Source organism: Harpegnathos saltator, unplaced genomic scaffold (genome assembly GCF_003227715.2).
Source record: "Harpegnathos saltator strain DR-91 unplaced genomic scaffold, Hsal_v8.6 scaffold844, whole genome shotgun sequence".
NCBI lineage: Eukaryota > Metazoa > Arthropoda > Insecta > Hymenoptera > Formicidae > Harpegnathos > Harpegnathos saltator.
In genome coordinates, this window is record NW_020230698.1 from 2,118,378 (window position 1) to 2,127,500 (window position 9,123).

A 9,123-nucleotide genomic window follows, 5' to 3' on the forward strand; every position below is an offset into this window, starting at 1 on the left:
ATATTTCCTTTCATATTAAAATCTTCCATCATTATTTGCATGTTTAATACTCGTTAAATTTTTTAATCATTCTATTCGATTTCATTCGATTCGATTCGAATTCGAGTGAAATTTCGAGTAAAATAGATTCGATTCGACATAAAAATTCTTAATTCACACATCTCTACTATATATATTTGTGAGCAAAATATTTATCAACTATTCGTAATTCAATTGCGTAAATTTATATTTCGGTATAAATATATATCCATATTATTAAAAATATTGAAAAAACCCAGTCCATATTATTAAAATATTATTAAAAATATTATTAAAATATTATTAAAAATGTTATTAAAAATTTCATCAATATTATGAAATAAAGTTATTATTAATTAACATTATTAAAAAAAAGAGATATATTTCTCCGCGTATAAATTTATATTTATCATCGTCTTAATAAATATAAATTTTATTGACATCGTGCATACGTTGGGAAAAATTCCCCGCTGCTGGCAAATATTTCTTTGCTGAACGTCGAGAGAAAGAGATTTTCTATCGAGAGAACAATGTACCGATGCGCAACAGAAATGGACTTGAATGACAAGGATGAGCGTTCATCGATTACTCCGGCAAAGCGCATGGTTACGTTGATGCTTCAGCTTTAAGGTTCGACCGTCGGCACAGCTAGCCGTCGCTCCGCATTTAGCGCGGCTAAGTATATCGTGAGATTGCGTGATTTCAGATTCGACCATTCCGCTGCGCGGCGGACGAAACGCCTTTGCCATTAACGAGAGCACTTTTGTCCCATCGTCGCGAATAAAGCAAACGGATCGAGGCTCCCTTGCGCGGCGGCGAGCGAGAGGAATATCAAGCGGCGCTCGCACCAACCCAGGAGATGTATGAATCAGTCGCGAGCAAGTGTAACGACCGAATGACGTCAAGTGAAGATTGCACAACGAAGCGCGCCGGTAATTCCAACCGTTAGCTCGCCCGATCGATTTCTCGCCCGGAATTTGGGACTCATGATCCGTCAGGTCGGTCCACGGCCCTTCCGCGAAGGAGCGATGATTAAAGTGGGCCGGAAAGCCGAAGAGGGCTGCGAGAGTTTGATGCGCGATGAGACTCTCTATGAGTCACATACATCGCAATTCGCGCGTTCGCTGAAGATCATCAAGAGTAATTAGATCGATCTTCATTTTCCGCTGCAGTTTCTCACTTCGTCGATCAACGGAGATATTTCGAAATGTCGGCACACCCATCTGTTTGCGAGATCGTAGTGGGAGTGCTTTTCGTTCGATGGAGGAAAGTTCAGCGATCAGAAGGAAATGTTGCCTTCCGTCACGTTAAAATCCCAACGTGCCTCTCTGCGTTCTCTCAACGCGGAATACGGTTTAGAGGTTCCGAGAAATTGAGCCGTTGCGTTTAACAGGGTGTGAAGTCATTGGATCATTTTAGACGATGCGATTTGTAATTCATGGATTGCATCGCGTAAAGTCCCGTAGCGAGAGAACGGCAATCGCTTTCAGGAACAACGTATCGGTTCCGACAAGTGTACGTCAATTTCTGGTATCTCGACGTTGGCCGCTCGCGAAAACGGACGTTTCCCGTCAGTATTGTAAAAACGCTCACGTACCAATTATAAATTGCCGTCACGGGCCCGCGACGTTTCTCGTTAAATAGGATTCGATTGTAAAATTCCCCCAACGCTGGAGGATTTTCCTTTTCCCTCTTCCTGCGAGAGATCTTCCGCCGAGCGATCAGAAGGCACCTCCGACGACATCGCGAGATCCGTCTTCGGTCCGTTGCACTTTTCTCGCTGGTGAACGAGAAAGCGAACGGAGAAGACAGTCGTCGCGTGAACGAGTGAAAGTGCAACGCGGCGGTAAGGTCGCTATATGAATCGTCAGTTTCTTAAAGCGCTTAGCATACCGGTGAGACATTTGGCGCGATCGAGCGCTTTAAATCCGCAAGATCACACTATTTACGCTTTAATTTCTGATTTAATCAGTCGCGACAAGCGACGCCAGTCAATGTTCACAAGTCACGCTGGAAACTTTTACATCGAGTTGTAGCGAGTTGTAATGAGCGTTATTAAAGCGAGTAAATGACATAATTACTGGCATCTTCAAGTCGTCGATAGCATGAATAAAACATTTCAAGTAGAATTCCTCTAGCAGTGTCACCGGCGTTTTCGCACGTGGCCATTCTTCGCTGACGCGTTAGAGAAATTTTATTTCTCTAGAAATAAAATTCTTCTCTTTTTGGGTTATCTTGAGATGTCATAAGTGATTACATCGCTCTCATCCCATGTGATAATAAATTTATAAGATAATAATAGTCTTACGTGTTTTGTACGATAACAAATTTTTTAATATGTACCTAAATTTATGTGATGTAAATAAATAATAAATAAATTTATGTATTAAAAAATTTATCTGTATGCTGAGAATTTTTGTCATCACATTATAACATCACGTTATATTGTCATTAATTGTTATCACGTCAGATTGTGTAATAATAAGCCAGTAAAATTAGCGCAATCTTTGCGTGATGCTAACAGAGTGTCAATTTAATGTTAATGGTCGTAATTCAGCCAAGTCTCGCGCTTCTGGTCAAGATAGGGAAAACACGATAGTTTGGTGCGGCAGAGTGGACGACTGACCGCGTTATTACCTCGGCAGGCGGGAAGCGGAAGCCGACACTCGATCAAAATGCCGAGATTCTTATATGACGTCTAAGAAGGTAACAATCTCGAGTTGTGTCACTTCCGTAAAACGTTCACGGAAGTTTGGACGCGTATCGTGCGGTAATGTGTCACACACGAAACATTTCCTCCAAGGCGCTTGCGAACGCATCTGCGCGAAAGAGCGCGGCAACATTATTCATCCCGTTTACGTAATTAGAGGCCCCCATATAACGCGGAATCATTCGTCTTAATCGATGTTACTAAGTCCGCCGGCATGATTAGAGAACCGCAACAATGAATGCGTCAATGACTGAAACTTTTTTGCCCGCCACGATCAGCTAGGAAAAGCATCGTGTTTTTCTCTCTCGTCTTATCGCTCGCCGGCCGGCGGATTCCAGTCCGCTGCGAACTTACGCAAATTCAAATCGCATCGTGTCCGCAGACGCCGTGTTAATTATTTTCCTCGCCACTTGCGATCATTAGTTACGTAATTCGCTGCGTAATAACTATGTTATTGTTGAATCGCTAACGTCACACAGCGTCGTTGCTTAATCCGCGCGTGCGATTATGTTAAAGTTTGAGCATTTTCCCTGCGCACACCTACGTCATTCGCCAAGCGAGATCCTAATCGAACGATCGAAAAGATTTCCCTGTTGATTACGTCCGTTGCATGCGATGCACGCACGTTATGCGCTTCCTCTTGAAAAGCCCAGCGGGTTATGGAAATAGCGGATGACAGAGGGTGAACACACGAGTTCATGTCGAACATCGGTCGATCGACTAAGATCGTGACAAATAGCCTCGTGCGCACGTGTTATGACACAATCAATGTGTCATTAGTTTTGCAAATAGGAAACACCTGCTTTCCTGACCTCTTATCTGTCGATAAGATCGCGACATTTCGAGAAAACGCCGCAACGAGTACATCCTCGGGATTTCCTCGCACGTGCTATTGCAATATTTGCATACAAATCAGATATGATTCATTCATCGATGACGCCCGAAACGCGCCCTTCCTTTTTTTTTGAACAGTTTAACAATTTGCGATTAAATTATTTTTCCTTTTTCTTCTCGTTTTCTTGCTCGTTTCTTTCTCGTTTGATCTATTTTGCACTCTTCACATTTTATTTTATGCATCTCTCTGCGGCGCTCACATTGGCCTCTGCATGTGTGCTATTTTCTCTTTTTCACGCCGGCAGAAAATGAACTAAAAATTAAAGAAATATTTTTTCAGGTAAGGAAATATACATCTCTTTTAGGCCGCGGCTTTTCGTGAAAATAATTGATATTAACTTCTACTCCGCGTACTCTATAACAAAATACACGCGGAGCAAAACCTCTCCCGGGACAGAAAGGGGACTCGGTCTTTACAGATGTCCTTAACAAATTAACATCCACCGCCAGGAAGTGGTCAACGCGATCGACTCAAGGATCTCGCTCGCAGGTTTCCCCGCCTCTCATCGCGTCCTCCGGCCGGCGAGTAAGAAACGCGCCCGACTTCCGCGATCATTAATCGATCCATTTATTTATCTTTTCCGCCGACCATGACGCTCCTGCCGTGCCAGAGGCGATGAAAACTCGAAACGCAAGTAGATACATTCGTGTTGTCGTCGGGTGAGCGCGCCAAACGAGCATCACTCGCGCGCCGGCGAATGTGCATGCGCGGGATAGTTTAAAGGCCACGCGTGCGTGCGTGCGTGCGTGTGTTGTATACATGTGATGTGCGCACATATATGTGTATGTGTGTGTGTGTGTGTGCGCGCGCGTGCGTGCGTGCGTGGTGTACGTCCACTTTCCCGCACAGGCGCGTTTCGCGCACCGCTCTTTCCTTCTGTCGGTGAAGACCGGCGACCTTGGCCCCGTGACCGTGAGCGTCGGCTGATTCGTTATATTAGCTCGCAGCCGCTACGGCCTTTCGTATCTTCCCGCGATATATGCCGCCGTGTTCGCGGGACTTTCTTCGCGCGCCGCACGAAGGGTATGTTCGGTCGGATTGGGCGGAAGGGTCGCAGGGTTCGATCGGAGCCGCAGGCTTGTCGCCTCTTTCTCTTTTCTCCAAAGAATTCCGACGGCAGATCTGTCTCTTTCACTGTCAGTTATGCTGCTTTAGCGATGGAAAACAAGCCGCGGGAGACTTAGGTTCGTTGCTGATTTTCTGTCAGGATCTGTTGGTACGCGGACTATGTAAAAAATATTTTAGCGCGCTGAATATAATGCGCTTTACGGGAGATACGAAGATCGTTATGATATTTTGGAGTAATATCTTTCATTGAACAAGAAATCTCGACGCTTTTGCTCTTTTTGCGCGATGTTCGATTCAACGTTGTTCCTTTTTTCTTAACTAATGCACTTGTTTGACACGCGCAGACATTTATATGTGAACGAGGGATTACATGAAGAGAAGAAGCGGGCGATAAACACCAGAGATGTTGAATAAATATTCCTTTTTTTTTTTGGCGGACATAATTATGTAATAACAGATAGTTTACAAGTCTGTTTAGCAGCGTCTGCAGTATGCAAATCGCTCGAGAGCGAACGCTCGAGCTACGAAATCTGCTCGCTGGGATCGCCGAGGAAAATCACACGATTGACGACGAGGATTACCGAGCCGGGCGAAAAGGCGGCCATATATGGAAGTGGCGTCGCGCATTAATCGCTCAGCCGTTATATATAATTTGCCACATTGATGGATAGCTCCGTCGAGCGCCGATAACACTAATAACAAGCGCGTTTAGCGGCGAGCGGAATGCGGCGATCTGGGAAGAGGCGCAAAGGGGGGGAAAAAAGGAGCGAACAGACGATCCGTCATACCTGTAGGTGGCGATTAGCATGACACGATCGCGGGTACGTAATATCAGGCCGCACATTAAATTAGGATGAAGCAGGTACGCGCCGAGAGCGGCGCGCTCGGGACTCGGACGCGCTCGCGACTATCGTGAGTCACGCTCACGAGCCGTGACTCATGAGAAAATCGCCGGTGGAATCCGTGAAAACGCGAAACCGATCGCAGCGCATTGACAAGCGCGTGCGTAATATGTACAAACTGTGCAAAAAGCAACCGACGTCGCGCGAGGTTCGCGCGTTTCGGCGATGCGAAAATCGGCGACGGTGGCAATTCTCTGGGCCGTGCGAGGTACATCGGCAGCAGTTCGCCGCGCGAATAATTCTCCGCGTTTGCAAAGAAAAAAAGGGAGAGAAGGACAGAGAGAGAGAGAGAGAGAGAGAGAGAGAGAGAGAGAGAGAGAGAGAGAGACAGGGAGAGGGAGAGAGAAATCGTCGCGATAACGTCATCAACAATTTCATTAAGTAATGGTGGCAGCGAGCGTGTCATTACATGGATCACTTTCTCGGTGCAAGGTCTCCGATGATTGCTATTTATATTTTGCAACAGTTTGCAAATGCCTCGTTGCAAAAAGAAAACTCGCGTCGGCGTTTCGAGAGAGGACAATGCGACTCGCTCTCGCGCATCTTAGGCTCGCGCGGATATTTGAGCGTTGCGCGGACGTTGAGTGATGCGATTTTCGCAATTATTCTTACTGGTATATCATGATCGCACATGTGGAAAAAAAGTTCTTCTTCTTCATTTATTATCGATACGATAATGTGATTTATTTATTTAATTTCACGTGTTCGATACTCGACATGATTTCATAAATGACGAAACCCGGCTCTGAAATCTCGATATTTTGCTGCAAAAGTTAAACGCTCATATGTACGATGCGTCACGACAAGGAAAAATATATAAGTCGCTTACAACTTTCGAAGAGGTGTTGCATCAAATGCCAAAATTAATTAAATTCTGCCATTGACCACTTTCCCATTATATCAGGATTCTCTAAGGAGAAACTCAGCAGCCTATTCTGATAAAAACCGGTTCGGAAATAAGAATTAGTCGAACGTATTTTGCATTCTCTGCACCTTCAAGGGAGAATCTCCATATTTAAAGCTTCTTTTTGCGATTTTACCGTGATTGGAGCTTAAGGGAATAAATTAGCGGGCAAAATCTGCGCAATCCAATAGTTCGTTTAACGCACGAAACGTACGTTTAAACTGTTTCGGTCAGGATCGTATCTTCTTGCTTGGTTAATAAAAGCTTCCTTCTTCCAAAGAAAACTTATTATGAGGATATATGTAACGCATTGGTGGGTGAGGTCATATTCTCCTTTGGGAAAATCCGTTTGCGAAATGCCGGAATGCAAGGCAGTGTTCCTGAATATTCGAAATCTTGCCGCGGAGGTCGTTGGAAAACTACCGCTTTCTTATCTGTCAATCTCCCGGAGTGTACAAGGGGCTCAAAACCAGCGAATTTTTTTAGAGATGTGGAAGGTAAGGCAGTAAAGTGTCTACAAATGAGCGCAATTTTGCGCTGCTCATCTCGTCAACGGAGACATCTGTAGCAGAGTCGTTTAACCCGTTTGTACTCCTACGCAGAAATAGTGAGTCAGATCCTATGCCAGAAACACGCGTATTAGCATAAATAGAAGACGCGCGTGTATCCGAGTGTACGTGTGTAAAGTTATGCGATAGTAAACTTCTTTACCGATCAACAGACTCTTCTCTATCGACCGTGGAAAAAATATGATGCGGTAAAAATGAAATTACGCCGTGCTGCGCGATGACGTATACGTGTGTGTGTGTGTGTATGTGAGTGTGTGTGCGATACATGCGTCGTGTACCGTCGGCGTTGGAATCGTTATCGGGTTTTTTACGACGACGCGATGCAATTTGTGACAATAGCCCGCGAGCGATAGCTCGTTAGCCGCTCTGAGCGGAATAAAAAAGTAATTCCGTCGGTGTAGCTAAATTTTCCGTTGCCTGGAAAGGATACAAGCTGAATGGAAAACTCGCTCGTAAGAGCGGAAAATTTTCCGCAAGACATTCCCTCTAATCCGTCGATTGATTTCAGTTATCCCAACCGAGTTTTCGCGCGGCTGAATGCTCGGGCGAATTTTTTCAATCGCGATAACAGAGGAGGTGTTATCTCTCGTCAGAGAATTTTCGCCCCTGGTGCTTCTTTAACTTATTACTATTTTATGTACAGAGGAAAAGCAGCGGTTATGAATCGCCGTGACGACGAACCAACCAAACGCGTTTAGTTCGCACGAAAGAAAATTTTCGCCTCTTATCTAGAATCAACTTTGATTCTAAGAGGCGGAGATTCTGTTTTTCTGCGACTGGCTTGTTCATTGTCAGTCCAACCAGACTTTCCTCTCTGTGCGACGATCGAGATCTCCGGATTGTAGTCGGAAATTGCGATGGAAAATCGATCGCTAAACCACGAGCGTGGATTCGCGATCGCATTGTCGGCGCGGACACCGACAACAGTTGGCAATTAATTGGCGCATTAGCGCCCCGCGGCTAGATTCATCCACGATGGAGTCGTGTAGTATTTTCAATGCAAGCATGCACAGACGCCGCGAAATACGCCTCGGTCAGCACGGTTATGACTAACAGTCGAGATTAATTCAATCCCGGGCAGCGCGATGCAATTCGATTAAAGGTTAAAAGTTCAATTGAATTCGCACGGATGTACGTTGCTAATTGCAGAGTCACGTAATTACCGAGATAAGGAGCGCCCGATGTGTTACCGTTGCGTGAGAGACAGCCAACGAGTTTCTTATCCAGAGAGCGCGCTTATCGAAGCGCGTCGAAGCGATCTCATGGATTCCCTCTCGATGCCGAGAATTTTGCGCGACCGACAGTTACACCGAGAATATGTTGACTCTCTTACCTGGTTCCGCGTGAAGCGACGAGTACACTAATTACTACACTACGGTGATGAACGATCGCACCAAGTTCGGAGTATTATTCACCACACAGTGGAAAAAGACGAAGCCGGGTAGACGCGTCTTTCGTGCTCACGGCGCCAATACGACGGACTAACTGCGTGACATTGCATTGGGTCGGGCTCGACTTATCGATTTTACTCTTGGCGTAGACCTCCGGAAGAATCCGTCCCAATTATTATCACAGCGCTATTTACGACCGGCAGACAATCCGGTCAGGTTAGACAGTGCGTGGTCTTCGCAAAAACGTCAGAAACATCTTGAGAAATTGTGTATCAAGTAGAAGAAATATCTACAGAAGTCTCTCTCTCTCTCTCTCTCTCTCTCTCTCTCTCTCTCTCTCTCTCTCTCTCTCTCTCTCTCTTCCGTCTCCGTTTCTTGCACACAATTTTCTGAACATACGTCATGTCGCGGTGGCAAGTTCTATATGTAGCAATCATCGTCAAACATGGAAGATGGAAGGTAGCGTGGGCGGAGAATTCCGCTATCTCAATAGTGCGTCTTTCGTCTTTCCGCGCGCGTGTAAATACCAAACAGATATCACGATCGCGGAGAGTTTGAATTTATTTATAGAGAGAAGGCCTCTATGTATTTCCCGCGTCGTTACGTGCTCGTTACGTGTTCCGCGGAAAGTTCGCTCTTCCTCTTACTTTCGCACAATATCTTAAT

At 45.4% G+C, this 9,123-nt stretch overlaps 1 protein-coding gene across 2 annotated transcripts in view; it reads right to left on the reverse strand.

The window, feature by feature from the left end:
* The window catches only part of LOC105188024 (uncharacterized), a 64,525-nt gene that overhangs the window by 52,470 nt on the left and 2,932 nt on the right, over positions 1–9,123 (reverse strand). Inside the window, exon 1 of one of the 2 annotated variants that reach the window (XM_025307256.1) lies at positions 8,400–8,755. The exons of the other annotated variant lie outside the window; for it this stretch is intronic. The gene's annotated coding sequence lies outside the window, so the exon portion shown is untranslated. Of the gene's footprint in view, positions 1–8,399; positions 8,756–9,123 lie in introns of those variants that run through there. 2 annotated transcript variants of the gene reach the window in all.